Here is a 20,538-nt window from a genome sequence, read left to right as displayed (position 1 = left end):
CAGAGCCACACTTCCTTCCCGAGTATTCCACAGAACAACTCAATAATCAGACACGTTGGAATGACTGTGCGTGTGTGTGTGTGTGCAATTTATTTAAAATCATGAAGGAAAAAAAGAGTATGTCTTTAAAGCCCTTGTGTTCAATTCCTGTTTTTATCCCTGTCTGGAAAATGTATTTAGAATTACGGGCAACTCCAGAAGGGAAAATAAGTCTGAATATTGTGTAGGTTTATTCTGATGTTACTGTTCTAAAGACATGTATGCTGCCACTTTCAAGAAAGTTTTGGCACCCTATATTTATACTGACAGTGGCAGCCATGTTAAGCCACAAACAAACATTACATACACATAACACGTTGCCACACATCACACCACAACATGTAGCTCCTTTACACAACACATGATCAAATACTTCACCATACAACAGACGTACAACATACAGCACATCATACCATCGCTTCTTGGCCTTTTTGGCTAAGATCATGTGTAGAATCTGTTTTCATTACGCTTGTATATAAGACTTCATAGTAAACGTGGAGGTGGTAGATCAGTGGTTAAGGCTCTGGGTTACTGATCAGCTGCCACTTAAGGGGACTTGAGCAGGACCTCTCTACTGTACAGTGATAGGTATTTAAATGCAAAAAAATATATAGAATAGCCTTTATTTGTCACATATACATTACAGCACAGTGAAATTTTTGTTCTTCGCATATCCCAGCTTGCTTGGAAGCTTGGGTCAGCCATTGAATGGCACCCCTGGAGCACAGTGGGTTAAGGGCCTTGCTCAAGGGCCCAAGAGTGGCAGCTTGGCGATACCGGGGCTTGAACCCCCGACCTTCCGATCAGTAATCCAGCGCCTTAACTACTGGAGCTACCACTTCAATTATGGATGCTGTACATGCAAACTGTGGTCCTCAGCCATTGTATTAGACTGTTAAACCTGATATTAATTACAGTCCCAATCCATCATCAAAGATCTTGTACTGCATCAGCTATATATGGTTGAAATGATCATAAAAGATTCTTGACTTCTGTACTTGTCTTGAGTTGCTCAGTAACTTCATGGATCTTTTTCTGTTTAGGTAGAACCATCCTCAGCTGCATAAAGTTGTCTCTAATTGAAGAGATTTTCATCCAGAGGTATGGTGTCAGCGTGATTCGGTCAGAACCGAAGAGAAGAAAGTGGGAAAGATTAGTTTCTGACTTAATACCAAAAACATCTTAAGACCAAACATGCGTCAGATAGCCCTACAATACAGTATGCAAACTTCAGCTTTTATTGCATTGATCACCATGTCTAAGAACGAACGTGACCTGATGATGCCACATAATTTGATTGATATGACAATGTATTCTCAATAGCACAATGCTGTATTAGTATCTTTCTAAGTGTGTGTGTACCGTCTGAAGAATAAGCCTGGAGAAGAGAAAAATCAGCTCTTTCTGTGGGTTTGGTGGAAAACAAGTCCCGTCATGGCCCAATTGGTGCTCAGCACATGCCCATGTGATGCAGTTCAACTCAACACTATAGCTGTTAATTAATCAACCACTACAGCAAGGGAATTCCATTTAGACCACTGTGTCCCAATTACTGTAGACTGCACTGAAGATCACAGCAGCTTATTAACAAAACATAAACATAACGGTTGAGCTTAGATCCACTACCCACAAAGCTTTGTATTATGTCCAACCTCTGTAATGTAGTAGGAACAGATTAAAGCTGAATAGGTATTTAACTTTTGAGTATTATCAGACAGGTTAGGAAAAAATTACAGTATTAGACGTTGTCTGTCTGTCTGTCTGTCTGTCTGTCTGTCTACTTTCTTTCTTACTTATTTACTTATTATGAATAGCCCAAGACTATTAATAGAGTATAACTATCCATCCTGGCCAAAAAAGTTTTTGTTAGACCACCATTTGCTTTGATTATCGATACCCTTATGCAATATCACATATACTCAGAGTTCAATTTATTTTGTCATGATCTGGTTTAAATGATGGAAGAGCCAACCCGCTGCATCAACCCTTCTTTAGCACATCCCAAAAATTCTCAATGGGGTTAAGCTCTGTACTTTGTGGTGGCCAAGTAATGAGTAAACATTATATTTCTTGCTTCCTGTTCTACTCTTTCACAATTTGAACTTGATGAATCATTTATAATATGAATGTGCTCTCAAGGAAGAAAATAAATTAATAGGAAAACCTGGTCATTCAGTATATTTAGGTAGTCCTTTCTGTGCACAAAAAAATTGCAGAACCTAGACCTGACCAACTCAACCCCAGATCATAACACTGCCCCCACAGGCAGGTATGGTAGGCATTATGCATTATGGGTGCATCATTTTGTCTGCCTCTTCTCTTACCCTGATGTGGACAAATCATGGACTCATCAGACCTTTGTTTGTTTGTAGGTATTAGTTAGTTATTAAAGAACTTTGAGGATGGATTTGGACTGTATTTAAAATCAAGGGTCTACTAAAATGGCTCAGGATGACAGGTTGCATTAACATTCTTGCATTTAAGCACCAATAACTGAATGTTCACTAGCCAGGAACACGAAGGGAACACTCTTTAGGGCTAAACTTATTAGGGATACATTATAAGAAACAAACTTATATTCAATAAACATATGCATCCTTTTATACAATTTTATAACCACTTTATCTCTGTAAAGCTGCTTTGAGACAACATGCATTACATCGAATTCAAACGAGTTGTGTCTTTTCCTACCATGTATTATTTTTTATGACTCCTCTTTACAAGAAACAAAGATTTTTATTGATGTAATGTCATGACACCCTACAGTCTTCTAAATGTTTATGTATCTTTATGTTAGTTGTCATGATTATTTGTATCTACAATATTAATTAATACCAAGCTGTAAAATTAATAAATCCGGTGCTGTAAATCTGTCCTCTTCCTGACCTGGACAAAGGCATAAAGAACTCATTTGCTCCATCTGCTTCAAATTGACCACACAAGAGCCTGGGCATTCCCGCTTTATCAAACAGTGTTATTAAAGCATTCCTGTGTTATCAGACAAAGTTATCATGAAGAGCTGAGCTTCATTACCATCTCAGGCCAGGGTAGGTCACGAGCATGGTCATCATGTGACCTGATCCACCCTAACATAGAGAAAACTGTTTATCTGTACCACCTCACCATTAAACAAAGCCCTTAACCCTCTGTGCTCCAGGTAAACTGGGATATGCAAAGAAAGAATTTCACTGTACTGTAATGTACATTTGACGAGCACCTTTACACTTTATTTTTTTACCATGAGATAGCACAACATTGTGGTAGTGGTGTGGTATCACTGTAAGCAAAATAAAAAAATTATCAATTTTAATTTATTCAAGTTCAGTAAAAGCAATCAATATATAAACAATAAAATTGAAAAAAAAAAAAAAAATCTAATTTCTCTCCACTGCTTCTCTCCCCATCCCGAGGCATCCTGAGGTTGGCCAGCTCCAGTCATGTCACACCTCATAAAGATTATGGACCTTTGAAGAAGTAGATGCCAGACTCGCAAACATCCCGAACCATCTAGGGACGTACCAGTGCCAATTGGATCCCACTATATGTGTGGTTTTGACATTGGACCTCCTGGAGTGTTTAAAGGCTCTGGCATGGAGAAGCTGATGCTGGATCTGTGATGATCACAAATGTTGAGCTCAGTAGCTCCTAGCTTTATAACCATATAAGTATAAGACTTATATGGTATAAGACTGTAGAAAGGTCATTACTTAATGATCACACACTCCAGTACTCATGTTAGTTCTCACTCTCCAGTGTTCTGTATTGTTGAAAGATTTATGATCAAACTCTTGATGTCACCCAAATGAGGATGGGTTCCCCTTTTGAGTCTGGTTCCTTTCAAGGTTTCTTCCTTTATACATGCCTATATATAATTGTAATGTCTACACTACTGGGTCAGAGCATCTCCAAAACTGCAGCTCTCGTTGGATGTTCTGGTCTGCAGTGGTCAGTACCAATAAAAAGTGGTCCAAGGAAGGAACAGTGGTGAACCGGCGACCGGGTCATGGACGACTGAGGCTCATTCATGCACGTGGGGAGCGAAGTCTGGCCCGTGAGTTCCCATCCAACAGAAGAGCTTTTGTGGCTCAAATTGCTTAAGAAGTTCATGCTGTTGATGCTTGAAGGGTCAGAACTGTTTTGGCAGCAAAAGGAGACTAACACAATATTAGGCAGGTGGTCATAATCAGGGTTGGGCAAAGATACATCAAAATTTATTTTTAAAATGAAATACCAAATACCTTCATTTTAAGTGTATAATAAACTATTGTATTTTTGTATTTTAAAAATACAAAAAAAAACTTTAACATTGGGCATGAAATTTCTTCCCAAACCTTCAGCAACAGCTTTTCTCAGGACGATTTACGCAATAAATCTGACATATGCAACCAGTTAACAGATCAAATATTCACATACATATCACCCAGATGTGGGTTTGTTTTAAAGTAACCAACACTTTAACAGTTTGCGAATGACTCATAATTATATCCCAATTTAGTTACTTGGTGTTTGGTAATGAAGGGCTACTTTTAATCAGCAACACTGACTCAATGACAAACAAGTCATTCATAAGAAGACAACTGATGGCACCTGTTTTCATAGCAACTAGTTTCTAACTAATTCATCATTTGATCAATCATTGACACCTGTTTGTAAACTGGCAGCCTGCAAGGTTCTTACCTTCACCACCTTCTTCCATATGAATCAATTTTCTTTTCTGAACTTAACAAGTCTGGGCAAATTACTGAGTAGACACCAATCACAGGCCACATTTTTATTATGTCATCATGTAGACCTTCTTACAAAGTATTTTACAGTAGTTTAAAAATACAAAAATACAAAAAAGTATTTTGATACAAAAAAACGAAGCCATTTTCATCAACCCTATCAAATACAAATACGTATATGAAATACATTTATCATAAATACTGCCCATCCCTGGTCATAATGTTATGCCTAGTCGGTGTATATTAGTATATCTATAGGAGCAATAATGACAAAGGAAAAACCCTTTAGAGAACCCAGACTTAAAAGGAAACCCATCCTTATCTGGGTGGCACCGAATGTCCATTTGAATTTTTTTTTTTTTTTTATTTATTCACACAATTTTTCTGACTGAAAAGTTGAAGAAATGTAAATTTGTTTATTTTTCTCTTTGTATCATTATTTATTTGCTTGTTTGTTTTATAAGGCTGTGCCCAAGGTTTAAAAGGTAAAGAAAAAATTCTACACATTATTTTGCAGCACAGCGAAATTTTTTCTTCTCATATTCCAGAGATGTAAGGAAGATGGTGACCGAGTGCACGGTCAGAATGATACAGTACTCCTGGAGCACAGAGGGTTTAGGGGCCTTGCTCAAGGGGCCCCAAGAGTGGCAGCTTGGTGATGGGCCTTTAACACACGACGTTCTGATCAATAACCCAAAGCCTTGTCTGCTGAGCTACCTCTTCCCCCAAAACAAATGTTAATAATTGTATTGCAAATAAAAAAATAATTGAATTTGAGAAAGAGAGAGAGAGAGAGAGAGAGAGAGAGAGAGAGAGAGAGAGAAACAATTTGCTTAATTTGCACAAAAACCATTTGAAATCATCAATATAAACAAATGAATTCAGTTATCAAAATATACAAATTTATCTATATAAAGTCAACACAAAACATCACAATGAATCTATATGAGTAATCTAGAGGGAAAAAAATACAATTAATCTTTATGATTCATGAGCGAACGTAAGGCAATAGGTCAATAAAAATGCAAATGGCAGCTGAGTCATTCAGACGAGAATCACGCTTTATCTAAAAGAGCACAAACTGCCCGATAAATAAATTATATATTAATAAATACTCCATCTTTACTAATAAGTGATATCACAACTATCATCCATCTCCCACCTGCTTTATTATTGTTGCCCGAACGCATGGGGCCCTTTTTTTGCACAATGGTCTCGGCTTGTCGTTTATAATTTATCTGGTGGTGGCGCAGCGCGAAATCTGCCAAAGCATTCTTCATCGGAGTGTTCATTAATTATGCAAATGAGTTGCAATTAACTAATCTCTTCGTAAGACGCCATTTGCATGTTAATGAACTGCACGGGCTGTGGCGTCCTTTAATTGGGTAGACGGCGTGCATTAAGCGCTCAGTGTGAGCAGGAAGACGCACGGCGATACTGCAGTAATGTAATATGAGAGCAGGAAAAAAAATTGAACTAAAATGTTCATCAAATTGAAAATGGCGGCAGATAAAAAACTCCAACCCCAACCTGACCTAACGTTTACGGTGCCCTTCAAGCATGACGTCATGGTGACGACAGTGGTGATAATGAAGATGATGTTATGCTGGTAAAACAGACGGAAAGGTTATCAGTTTCGACCTCTAAATGACCTCTAGGGTATAAAGAGGGTATTGATGACAGGGCTTGAAACAAACCCAGCCTAAAGAGAACGTGTATTATGGTGAGTATAACGTGCATACCTTCAGTCTTTCTTCCTCCCCTGTAAATGGGAGGTTGTAAATAAAGGCCCTGCAGGCGATAAAAGGGAGAGAAACATGAAGGGAATAATGCTGAGAGAGAGAGAGAGAGAGAGAGAGAGAGAGAGAGAGAGAGAGAGAGAGAGAGAATAATCAGTAGATAAATAAATTAAAATGTACAAATAAATAATTTATTATTATTATTAATTTTATTATTAATTAATAATAATGGTAATAATAATGATAATATTCAAAACATTTAATTATTATTAATAATAAAATAATAATAATTTAATAATGTAATTATTGTTATTCCCAATTACTTACTTGTTGTACATATTCATTTATTTGTTTATTTATTGTTTGTTTTTTGTTACATTCTCATGAATCACAACTTTTGTTTTATTGCTAAACATATGCACATTTTTTTCTTGTTTTAGAAGGTTTTTGCTTGTTTGTTTTAAAAGTCTCTGCCCAAGCTTTGAGTCAATCAATTTTGAGAAACTGTGAGAGAGAGAGAGAGAGAGAGAGAGAGAGAGAGAGACAAAGACAGAGAGAGACAAAGAGAGAGAGACAGAGAGAAGCAGAGAGAGAGAGAGAGAGAGAGAGAGAGAGAGTCAGAGACAGAGTCAGAGACAGAGAGAGAGAGAAGCAGATAGAGAGACAGAGAGAGAAGCAGAGAGAGACAGAGAGAGACAAGAGAGAGAGAAGCAGAGAGAGACAGAGAGAGACAGAGAGACAAAGAGAGAGAGAGAGAGAGAGAGAGAGAGAGAGAGAGAGAGAGAGAGAGACAGATAGAGAAGCGGAGAGAGAGACAGAGAGAGACAGAGAGCTACTAGAATGTGACTGTGTGTTCACCTATCTTTCAGTTATCAGAGGCCTAGTGAGGGATAGATGCCAGACACCAGGGCTTCAGACTGATACATTACAACAAAGAAGTTTTTTGATGCAATCTGATCTAGAGCGTATCCCTCCATCCTGATGGGAGTTATTTTTCTTTATCTCTACAGACCTCCTCCCTTTCCAACGTCCAGCATTGCATCTCTTATCTCCCAGAGAGCAGTTCAGTCATGCACACGGTCCTCCCTCTTCTTTAACCGCCAGCTGTCTGGAAGTGGTTTAGTATTTCACTTCCTGTATAACGGGATGTGATGTGTTTCCACCGGATGACCTATGCTGGTGCCAGTGGTCTCTTCCCTTCCCTGCCGAGCATGACGTGACCACATCCTAAATAATCAAAAGAATTTATATAGTAGCATTTAAAAAAACTACAGCAAAGCAAAGAAAATAAAGAAACCTCCATAATGTGACAACAAATTAAGATGTATTGGGTCTGTACTTAATCTAATCCAAACTAATCTAATATAATCTGGCTGCTCACAACATGGACACATCTTACTTTTGTCATATATATAAAATATATATACTGTAGTCTGAACATATATAGTCAGTCAATTGAATACTCAATTAGGATTGGCTGGAAGGTGTGTGTTTGAAACATTCAGGTAGTTCCAGGCATTTAATCACCGTTCCAATAAACAACCTCATAAATAAATGTAAGCGTAGGAACATGTAGTCACAGTTCACGTTAAACGTTTCCTAAGAACCACTGTCAGGATCTTCCGGGCACACGGTGCGCACTTTCGGGTCGGTGGCCATCTTGACGTTTTTCCAGTGTCTCCCTGTATTTAAGGACACCCAAGACTTTAGTTTAGGGCTAGATTATTTTTACCAGCGTCCCAGCCCCTGACATTATTCTTCCCACCCTGCCTGCTCTGGATCCAGTTCCTGTTCCTGATCCGGTTTCTGATCCTGTATTGCTCTGCTTTTGGTTTGGACTCTGGACTGTTTATTTGACAGTGTTTTTGCTTTGCCCCATTGCTCTGCCCTCAACCTTTTTCTCATTAAAGCCTGTTTTCTCCTTACCCTGTCACATCCTGCATTTGGGTCCTCCCATCCAGTCTCCACTCACCTGCTTTCCTGACAGAATCTGGCCTTGCATCATGACCCGCACGTTCCTGACAACCATACTGAGTAACATGGTTAATTTAGGTTAATATGGCAATTTTGATAAACAAGAGCAGGAAAAAATTATACATGAAATAAACACCAACAACTAAAAATATACACAGCTAACAAATTTGAACATGCAATTTTTTCAGCCCTGATGTTCGTTTATGTCCAAAACACCTCAAGACTAAACTAGGTAAAGTAAGAGTAGATGGAGACCCAAATCTGTTCCAGCATGACAATATCCCTGTGCACAAAGCCAACTCCATGAAGATATGCAGATATACAGCTGACTTTACTAACACCCATGTGTCTGAATGAATCTAACACAAATCTCCCCAAGCGCACTCTAAAATCTAGAGGAACATCTTCCCAGAAGAATGGAGGCTATTCTAACAGCAAACGGAAACAAAATGTGGAATAGGATGTTCGAAAAGCACTTAAAACAGTGATCTAATAGATTTAATCCAACATACAATTGTTAGATCTGATCTAGCTGATATACTAGCAGGAAATTTCACCAAAAATGTTTTCAATCTTATCAAATGTATACTCACTTTAACCCAAACACACACTTTGCATCGTATCCCTAATAGGTTAGATACTGCTTTTCTTCCTATTCCAGAAAAAAAAAAACAAATACGGAACGCCTCATCCCAAATCCTTGGAATTGCCTATGAATGCTTGTTTGCACATTTTAACCCTCCTTCACAGGGGGCCTATTGAAAGCCCCTTCCCAAAACCCCCTCTTCCCCAGTGACGTGCCGGTGCATAATTAGCTGCAGCATGAGAATGAAGTGGTATTAATTATTACGATTAAAACATTAGCCATGCAGATCAGGCACACGGTGCAATGAAAAAGACCTGGAGTCCCCCTGACCTACAAAAGGCCCTGTATGAGCACCCGTGCACACACACACACACACACACACACACACACGTACATACATGCACCAGAAGGAAGGTGTGTAATTGTGTTTCCACTCCTCTTGAAGATGCTGGCATAATTGGTGCGCTTCTCGCCTGGAAGAATAGAAGAGCAATTTGGAAGGCGTCCAAATTGCAAGGCTTAATGAAAAGGAGGCAGCGGGTGAAGGGTAGTCTGTCAGGAAGGGATGTGAACTTCTCTAGGGCAAATGTATGACTTGGCCCGCTTTAATTGAGATCCATCACAGAGGGTGTGTATGTGTGTGTGTGTCTGTGTTTGTGTGTGTGAGTGATGCTTATGATGTTGTGTGTAAGGTGAAGGGGGGTGGAATGAAACAGATTTTGAGCCAGAAGGCCTCTGCAGTTAAAGTTTAATGAAACCACTCACATAATAAGAGGCGTGGTCGTACACAAAAGCAGGCCAGTGGGCTTTCTTTTACACCCTCACAAGCAAATTGGGGGCGTCTGTCAATTCCAGTTTCTCGTGCTTCACTGATAGAGCTCTCTTTTTTTGATTTCACCCTTCTTTAGTATCATATGGATGCATGTTGGATTTGTGACCTGTTCAAGCACATGCTGACTTGAACTTGGACCTTTTTTGTGTGGGTGGGAGTCATTATATTGCCTTAATTTCTTGTTATTTCACCGTAATACCAAACAAGAACATTAAGGCTGGGTTCACACCACAATTTCACTGACTTCCTTTTATATGCATGCAAATGCTGAAGGCTGTGAACGCAAGCTCATTGAGAAGACCTTTCACATTTCACTGTGTCCCAAAGGTTCAAGTTTGGTCAACTCTGTCCTGAAAATCTGTTTCAGATTTAACAGTGGTTATTGTCATTTAAGTTTATCTCTGATGTGTGATCGAAGGGCTACTGTTTCAAGGAAAAACTCCCTAAGATGATTTGAGTAAAAAAACCTTCAAATGAACCAGACTCAAATGGAACCAATCCACATCTGGGTGACGGCAAGACTCTGGCAAGTCCCGGTGCTTAAATGTAGAACTGTTCATGCAAATTGCAGTCCTCAGGCATTGTAGCAGACTGTTGATATTAATTACAGTCCAAATCCAACCTCAAAGTTCTTGAGTTGCTCATTAACTTTATAGATCTGTAGGCTGTTGATGTGGAACCATTCCCAGCTGCACAGAGTGGCCATCAATTAAAGAGAATTCCATCCAGTGGAAGGACGATGGGATGAATCAGCAAGATCTGAAGTGAAGAAACACTGCTACCTCAGGAGCATGTTTAACTTAGCAGAGAGAGAGAGAGAGAGAGAGAGAGAGAGAGTCAAATCAAGAATTCAAGAAGCTTTTATTGTCATTTCAACCATATATAGCTGATGCAGTACACAGTAAAATGAAACAATGTTCCTCCAGAACCCTGATGCTGCTAGAGAGAAAAGACAAGAAGAGAAGACTGGTGACTGGGAGAGGGAAATAAGGATTGGTAAGTATTCTTATTGTTACATAAATGTTTAAAGACTGTACAGTGCGATCAGCATGTAAGAAGGGACTCTAGCAAGGACTAACTCTCTTAGCAATAACTAAAAGAGAGATCCAGACGGTGGGTTCTTCCGAAAGTACAAGATAAACAAAACACTCATAAGAGCCATGTTGCACCATTTTGTTTATACAACCCAGTTTTAAAATAATTTAAAATCAACAATAAAAAAGCTGACTGATTTGTGATGTCACTGTGTAATCACAAGTGATGTTATATATTAACACTAGAGTGTGATGTCATATCCGATTGCCACCCATATTCAGAGCAGGTCTTCAGAGAATGTTTTCCTGCTGAAAGTCTACTGTGACTGGAGCCTAATACAATCTTCCACTGTGCCATGTGAAGGTATCAAAGCTCATGTTGCGTGACAGGGCAAAGGAAAAGTGCTGTTTGCCCTCTTTCTCATACATGAGCTCACAAGATCACCCCCAAAGTCAGCTATAGTTATCAACAAATAATGTTTTTCTTCTCCTACATAAACAGCACAGCTAATTTTGTTGTCTTGGGCATGACATTATTTGGACCCATAAGAGTTAGATCAGTTGCCATTTATAAATGCGTGAAATTTTTTTAATTAATTTATTTTAATAGATGTGACTTTTTCATTTAGCAGACCAATTAATTACTTAATGAATGTTCACTTATTTATGCACCTATTTATAGATGTATTACTGTTTATAATAATAATAATAAAGAAGACAACACCTAGTGAGTTTTTTAATAACATGAAATTGCGTTCTCACTTTTTTATAACAAATTAATTAAAGAAATTAAGACTATGCGCGTTTTCACCCCATGTTCCTCCTTTCCACAGGGTCAACTTTACTATCCAAGACCAATTCCTTTTAAAAAAACATACACACATAAATGCACACACGCGAACGCTCGCTGTTCGCCTCGCTGAAGGAGTTAAGTGCTAATAAGGATGTTCCAAACATAACCCATGGCCCTCAGGCTCCATCACCTACCAATTAACACTTCTCAGCAAGAAGCCTTCCATTACGGCTAAACTGAGCAGGCTAAACGTAGCCATCGCTCCCCTGTAATGGAAAATAATTGAAGAGTTAAGAGGGTCTGATTAGCCTGATGCAAGGCACGCCTCACACACACTGAGCCTAATACCTGAACCCGGCTCTGAAAATGCCTTCAAACATCATTAAAAAGGCCTCCGACTGGAGCTTCGTCATTAGCTACGCAATCTGATGTGAATTCACTTCAGCTCATTTTTCTCTAAAACGTAAGACAAAAAAGTTTGGAAAAGCAGTTGCTCAATCACTAAAATCACAATGAACTTTATAAAAATTTTGGTTGAATAAATTCTAGATCGCTTTCATTAAAGACGGAGATCATTTGTTTGTTGCGTCAGAAAATATATAAGCCAATTAGGTTTCGAGCTGCAAATTTACTTTGGAACTGTTAGATTTGAGGTTTAATTCGTCTAAAAAGTTTATACATATACAGTATATATACACACACACCTGAGCTAATTTTCAAGTGTTGTTATAAAGGCTCTAAATACTTATGTGCATGTGATATTTTAGGTTTTTTTTTATGTACTTATGAAGGTATTTATGTGAAAATGAGAATACCCCCTTTTTGAATTCTATGGTTGTATGTATCAGGGCATAATAAAACTTATCTGATCCTTATAAGGTCAATAGGTAAATACATCCTAAGACAAAACAAAAACAAAATAATACATGACATATGACATTTTATTGTCATTAATTTTTAATGTCATTATTTATTTTACAAGGCGCTCTCACCGCTGCGGCCCGGGTTTGATCCCCGGTCAGGGAACCAACCCCAGCCATTAGGGTTACACAAGCCTTAGTGCCGGTCCCAAGCCCGGATAAATGGAGAGGGTTGCGTTAGGAAGGGCATCCAGCGTGCCAAACATGTGCTAAATGATGAACCGCTGTGGCGACCCCTAATGGGAGAAGCCAAAAGAAAGTATTATTTATTTTACAAATACTGTATAATGTAAAAATGGAGAAGCCATGTGCGAAAAACTAAGAACATTCAGTCATTTGTAGAACCACCTTCAGCAGCAATAATGTGGATAAATTGTGTTTTGGTAACTTTGTATTGTATGCATTGCAATCAATTTTGTTATTAAAAAAATAGCACTGCTCCATGTCACTCCTTTGTGATCGCCGTAACCTTGGTTCTCCTAAGCACTGAGTGACTAGCTGTGTCAATGTGGATTAGATTGCTATAAAGCTAGCTAAGTTAAGGAGTGTAACTGGGGTAACTTTCAGAAAAAAAAACACACCACTTGAACACTTAAGTGTCTTATTAAACACTTAAGCATCAATCTACCCCGTTATCATACTTAGCTAGCTAGGATTATGATTAGACATTATTAGCTAACCAGTGTCAGGCTGTCAGAGCCAGCAAGATCCCTGCTGGTCTAGAACAGAATCACTGACTTACAATATCGAATATGTTTTAAAATATTCTCAATTGTCTATTCTATTAATTTCATAACGTTTCTCTCTGGCACATTGCTATTGTCTGTTTATGTTGCAGTTTTTATCCAGTCAGATTTTAACCGTTGCATCACATGTTTCCAGGGTCAGAGATACAGTATCTGCTGTAAGGCCTTGAGAAATCAGCTCTGCCGGCGTTAGGTAGCGTAAAATCCATGAGAATTATGCTGTTACTGTAAGCAATCAGATTGCGAAATAGAGTCATTTAGGTAAACTAGAAGGCATGCACTCATGTCGGCATTTTTACATTCTTTGATTGGAGGGTAAGAGAGCACTAGCCACAGCTCGCAAATTCCATCTTTAGCAAACTGCATGAGCTCAGATATATTTGTGTAGATTTAATAGCTGTATTTTTTATTCCACAATCACTGAAGGAGAAGAGAAATTGATTTGATCGCAGACCAAAGGAGCACTTACAAGGACAATTACAATACAGACATTTTAAGAAAAGATGAACATAATGAGGAAAGGACGGCCAAAACAGTCTAAAACAATTGTTAAATTTTTTTTTTCCTAATGAGGTTAATATTGATGCTTCTGCTAGAGATGATGTATGCGAGCAGTGACTGCAGTGAAAAGAAACTTGTTGAATTGTGTTCATTGGGTTAATAGTGCAGGAGGTTCCTTTCTGTGATGCAGCATTTTGTTATAATGCATAATATTGTTGGTTTTCTAAAGCCGTGCTGTTATAATGATGGCATTAAGAGGTAGAATTGATTCAGGTAGGACAATAATAAAGGCCTAGGTGTAAAATGCACTAAAGCTAACTAAATAAAAAGTTATTAAACTGTTGAACAGAAAGAGTCAGTGTGATAACACTGTTACAGTGAAATTCTTGGAAAGAAAGAAAGAAAGAGAGAGAGAGAGAGAGAGAGAGAGAGAGAGAGAGAGAGAGAAATAGAAAGAAAGAAAGAAAGAAAGAGACAGGCATAAAGAAAGGCAAAAGAAAGTAAGAAGGAAAAAGAAAGAAAGAAAGAAAGAAAGAAAGAAAGAAAGAAAGAAAGAAAGAAAGAAAGAAAGAAAGAAAGAAAGAAAGAAAGAAAGAGACAGGCATAAAGAAAGGCAAAAGTAAGTAAGAAGGAAAAAGAAAGAAGAAAGAAAGAAAGAAAGAAAGAAAGAAAGAAAGAAAGAAAGAAAGAAAGAAAGAAAGAAAGAAAGAAAGAGACATGCATAAAGAAAGTAAGAAGAAAGAAAGAAAGAAGAAAGAAAGAAAGAAAGAAAGACAGAAAGAAAGAAAGAAAGAAAGAAAGAAAGAAAGAAAGAAAGAAAGAAAGAAAGAAAGAAAGAAAGAAAGAAAGAAGAAAGACATGGAAGGAAGCAAAAGGGAAGGAAAGAAGAATAGACACTACTAATAGAATGTTTTAAATGTTTTAAATTGTAACCAAAACAAAAGAAAGGAAAAAGAAAGAAAGAAAGAAAGAAAGAATAAAAGAAAGAAAGCAAGAAAGAAAGAAGAAAGAAAGAAGAAAGAAAGAAAGAAAGAAAGAAAGAAAGAAAGAAAGACAAGCAGATTTGTGAATGTGTGTCTGAGTGCCTGCTGAGAGAGCACAGCCCTGCTATAGTGTACAGAATATTTACAGATAGTGATAGTGTGCTGTTAGTTCAGTGACAGTGCAATGTAATAAACTCTGTGTTCATGTCATCCACACATGAGCTTGGCTGTTTAACTAAACACCTTCAGTGAACTTCTCACAAACTGTTTCGGCATCGCCGCGTCTTCTGAGGAACGGCAAGCCCAGAGTTTAGGCTCTGACTGTAAAACTGCCAGGTGGAGTATGCTAACAGTTCTGAGTGCCAATGAACTGTAACTCGCTGTTTCCCAGGAAAAACGGGACTTCAGCCAGAGGGAACACTTTAAATACAGCTTACGAAGACGCCTACTGTGCTCATATACAAAGCGTCAAACTGAATATAAATCAAATTATCTACAAGGTGAACCAAGGGCAAACAATAACATACTGTACTTGTCTTTATATGGGCTAGTTTCCCTCACACATATCCGTGAAAACCTTCTTAGCAACTGGAAAGTGTGTATTTGTGCTCCTTGTGCAGTGAGGGAATTGTTGTTGTGCATTGTTGTTAGTATTACAGCAGGGGTAAGTTATGAGAAACGTGTGCAACACTCCTAATTACTATAGACCTTCCAAATATTGTGTATTTAGCATTGAAGTTTCACATTTTAATAATTAAAAAACACACCAAATCTTCTCTTATTCTTTTTTAACTAATAAAAACAATAGACGAGATAACAGACATTAGAAACAGATTGGAATGATACACGATTACATAGCTAGTTATAACTTTTTCATATTAATTTACAAACTCATGAAGGCCTCACTTCTTTCCTCCCATCTTACATTAGTAAATGACATATAAAAGCCCCCCCATCTCACATCTCAGTAGACTTTGACACATGAAAGCCGCACCACCTCATCATATGTCACAGTAGTCGATGATTTATGGAAGCCCCACCCTCTTCCTCTCATCTTACAGAACTCTATAATTTATGGAAGCCCCACCCTATTCTCTAATCTTACATTTTTTTACACTTCTGTCTGGACTGCAACACATTGGATCCAACACGTAAGTTGCATAAGTAGGTTGCAAGCATATATTTCAGCTGTGTAAACAGAGAGCGAAAAGTCAACTGGAGTGTTATCTATCATGGAATGACCTGCCCAGTTACTGAACCTAAATTCTATTTAACTGCTCTGGGATATACTGGATTGCAATGTCAGATAGAAATCTCCAACTAGTAAAGAAAATCTTCATTTTTTCAGGGAAATGTTTGGAGAAATAAAGTGTCCAGGTGCTGAGAGTGTGTAAAGCTCTTATTCATGCTAATAGAAGAGGATGTTTCAATGAAAATAAAGTGAAACATCTGAACATTTATGTATTTGTTTGGTCGAAGTCACTTTTCATACTGTTTGTTTGTTGCATGCTGAAATCAAGTTCCAGGCGTGCATGATTTGATTGGGTTCGTTTTTTTGTATTTTATTTTCTCTCTCTGCTTACAAAATTGAAGCGCTAATTCCAAGCCTTTTTACACTTTAAACTCTCTTCTTTCTTCATCCTTAACTCTTTGTTTTCAGTCCTCGCTTGCACCTTTTTTTCACAGCAGATTGAGCAGTTTCATGCATTTACACCAACATTTCTCCAAATCAGACTTTATGCATTAAACCCATCATAAATCCAAAACACAACCATCAAAATGAACTACATAATGCAAAAACCAAAAAAACATCTAAGGGGGATGGGGGGGTATTATTTTCCTTCACCACAGAAACATCACATTACATAAACCCCACACATAGAAACAAAAAGAACATGCGGGTGTTTTGCAAAAACCATAGACTAGGTGTTTACCCACTTTTTGTCAAACACTGCATGTTATCTGAAATTAATCTGCAAAATGCTGCTGCACCAATGTTCAATCAAATGATGCACCAAGGCCTTGGAGAACCATTTTGTTCTGCCATGAGCTGACTCAGCAATTTCTGTTGAAAATTCATATGATATGAATTTTTTTTGTCTCGCTTGTTACTATGACATGCATAAGGTCCAGTTAAAGATGATTTTTTTTTGCAGTCTAATTTCAATAATTAATCCAGATATATACATTTTTAAAAACACAAGCTAATGAGATGAAACAGATGTGAGGTCACATCAGACCGTGTTCGTGGACTTGTTTTGGATTAATGTCAGTGTAAAACTAACATCCGACAAGAGGTTACATAGTTATCTAATTGCATTGCAAATGTGAGTAATAATTATGCAGCTTGACTACAAACGCCCGAATGTTTTCTAATTAAAACATCATTTCTGACGGGTAAGAACGCTTCGTTGTTCCTCTAAAACACTGACATGCTCCTTTTAAACTTTGTTAAATAGCATATCTCTGTTTGTATTCGAAAAAGAAAAACAAAACGCAGCTGATTCACACCAGGCGATAGAGTTTTTCTTCGTGGTTTGACAGTGATGCGGCGCTGCGTCGGTTTGCCGTCACCCGAAGGTCGCCCGGCTGACAGACGAGTCTGGTGCTGATTCGGTTTCATCATTCGTCCGTCGCTTTCTCTCTATTAGACATCTCGTTGATAGCGAGGAGAGCAGATTGCCTGAACCCTGTCACAAAGCGACGGTCCATCAGCTCTGAAATTTAACACCTCCTCTAACAGCTCGCCGTGTCAAATAGAAGCACGACCGCAGCCACGTTCCACGCGGACTTCACATGTTTCACAGTTAGTCACTAGTGTATGGGGAAAGGTGTCAAATTCGTTTCGGGTTTATATTTATATTACAGGCTGTCAGGAAATATTTGACAGGAAATGTGGCCTGTTTGATGCACTGCGATAACATGTTCTAACTGTCACAAACTAGAGGTCAAAAGGTCAGGAAACAAAGTGAAAAATCGGAATGTGGGACGATGTAACAGTTTAGGGTGTTTTAGCATTTCCAGTTATAGCTTCCAAAAAAAGAGAAAGAGCTACAGAGAGAAAGAGAGAGAGAGGCGTAATGAAATTATATTTTGCAATTTACACAGCCATGTACAGTGCTGTGAAAAAATATTTGTATTTCCTTCCTGATTTTTTTTTTTTTTTTTTGTCCATTCATAATTTAGCATGCAGGGGGACGATTACTTTTTCACATAGTGCCAGGCAAGTGTAAAAAACCTTTTTCCCTTAAAACAGCATTTTGTATTTACTTAAGTGATCTTTGCATGATACTAAAATTAGCTTGATGATTTTAATCATTTAAGTGTGACAAATATGCAAAAAGTGGAAGTAAATACTTTTTCACTCTCTGTATTTTTTCTGGTGATCTGATTTTTTATGTTGTGGTGGTTTACTAGATAGCTCATATTTTTACCCACTGTATTTTTTTTTGCATGGTGCAATATAGAGTAAAGTGCTTGAAATGATTACAGAAAATAACCATTTTTCCTCTTCTTCTTTTTTTGGGCCTTGAAAATGTCATCTGCTATTTGACACAGTTTTATTCTCAGATCCAGGTTGCTAGGTTGCTGCATAAACATTAGTCCAATTGAGGCTGTGTGAAAGTTTTGATGTCAGATTTTGGAACTTCTGAGTCACAAAATGCAGTTTTCCTCACTTTGTCTTGATATTATACATTTTTTGTGTAAACGCACAGAATTGTCATCATTTTGCTGAACAAAGGATGGAATAGTTTTAGGGTTAATGTAGCTGGCTTAACTAATACAATCAGACGAATATTACATACTGGCATTGTTGTTATTTATAATAGATTTGAACTGCTTTAGTCTGAGCTGCTTACTTCTAGGGAGCATTTTAGGCATCTGCCAAATGTCACAAATGTAAATGGTTCTTTCAAAAATATATAAGACAGAAAACTGAGAAGCTAGTGCATTATTGATAGCTATATCTCATACTGTTAAATTGTCTAAATTGGTGATTGTTGACTGATAATTACATTCCTTCCAAGTTCCATGAGGTAAAAGAAGATCCCCAGACCCTGTTCACTTTTTTCAATTTTGTTATGTTGCAGCCAGATTCATACATTTGCAAACATTTCTAAAAATGTATTTTGTCATTAGAAATTAGAAAAAAATATAATTTGAATGATTATAGTATCAGGCTGCAATATAAAATAAAAAATAGTGGAGGGGGTCTGAATACTTTCTGAATACACTGTATGTGAGAAGTAACCACAGTTTTGCATTCAAGTCTCAGTGAACAGTTGATAACCTTAACATGGATAGAACTGAAATGAATGGACATTCTGTGTCACCCAGAGTCGGATTCCTTTGGAGCCTGGTTTCACTCAATGTTCTTTCCTAATACCATCTTAGGGAGTTTTTTCATTCCACTGTCGCCACTGGACCACTCATTATGTATAAACCTATAGTGACTCATTTATGAAGGTAAAATGTATATTCACAATCTATTGAAGTCTATAAATGAACGCTAAGACAGTGTTCATTGTTAAAAGAGCTATAAATTAAAAGTTAATTGAATAATACTATATGTATAATATACTATATAATATACTATATGCTAATATATTTTGACATTTCAGGTTCATGTTCATGAAAGGCAATTTCCTGCTTTTGACACATTTTAAGAGTACAGAGTTGTTTTGCATTTCCGATTGGCTCTACTCACGTAATTTTTTTTTAAAAATAATTTCCCAACTGCCAATAATTTATTTCCAAATTACAGCAAATGTTTTTACAGTGTATAGGCACTGTAGCATATCTGAGCACTAGGTATAAATTGTTTTGTAGATTATGCTTAACATTAAATTTTATTAAAAAAAGGATGACTTATCACTGCTTTCGATTCTTTTAAAATATTTGTTAATTGTAAATAATCACTTTGAGGTGGTGCATAAACTACTCATTAACTTTCTTTCGTCCTATAACACACTAGCTACAAAATCTGGGATTGAATGTGAGGGCATCCTATTATAAAAAGTAAAGCTATGACACTCATCTTTAAGATATAAAATATCTATCTATCTATCTATCTATCTATCTATCTATCTATCTATCTATCTATCTATCTATCTATCTATCTATCTATCTATCTATCTGTCTGTCTGTCTGTCTGTCTGTCTGTCTGTCTGTCTGTCTGTCTGTCTGTCATAAATATATAAACATATACACACATAGGACACAAGCTCAAGCAGGGTAAGAGGTAGGTATGCATCAAGACTCTCTTCAGTTCTGGCACTGAGGTGGTGAACTTCCCCTAGATGTTCAAACAGCTGAGTCACTGGCTAACAGGTGAAGCCCTACCTTTTTCTGAAACACTTAAACTATGGGTTATTTTTCCCTGCTTGTGTATTTGTGTATTTAAAAACAAAATGTGTGCTATAATTCCTCCCAACAAGCTGATGGTATCCTAAGTTTGCAACCAGTGTTTGTCTATTCATTGATCTTTTAAAAACATTTGTGATGAATGTGAACGTTGACTGCACCCCAGGCCTCCTCACCTCTCTTTACCTACCTAAAATCAGTACCTGACTTTACTAACGCCCTTGTTGTTGAATGAGTACAAATCTCCACAAGCATACTCCAAAATCTAGAGGAACATCTAACATGAGTGTGGAGTAAATGGAG

The 20,538-nt window shown here is 37.5% G+C and overlaps 1 pseudogene; it reads left to right on the top strand.

The window, feature by feature from the left end:
• Positions 1 to 453: 453 nt before the first annotated feature.
• LOC124383408 lies at positions 454 to 619 on the top strand (annotated as a pseudogene).
• Positions 620 to 20,538: the final 19,919 nt, after the last annotated feature.

This window comes from Silurus meridionalis, chromosome 3 (assembly GCF_014805685.1).
Source record: "Silurus meridionalis isolate SWU-2019-XX chromosome 3, ASM1480568v1, whole genome shotgun sequence".
In the NCBI taxonomy this organism is placed as follows: Eukaryota; Metazoa; Chordata; class Actinopteri; order Siluriformes; family Siluridae; genus Silurus; species Silurus meridionalis.
The sequence above is the reverse complement of the archived record's forward strand: the minus strand, read 5'-3'. Positions and strand labels throughout refer to the sequence as shown.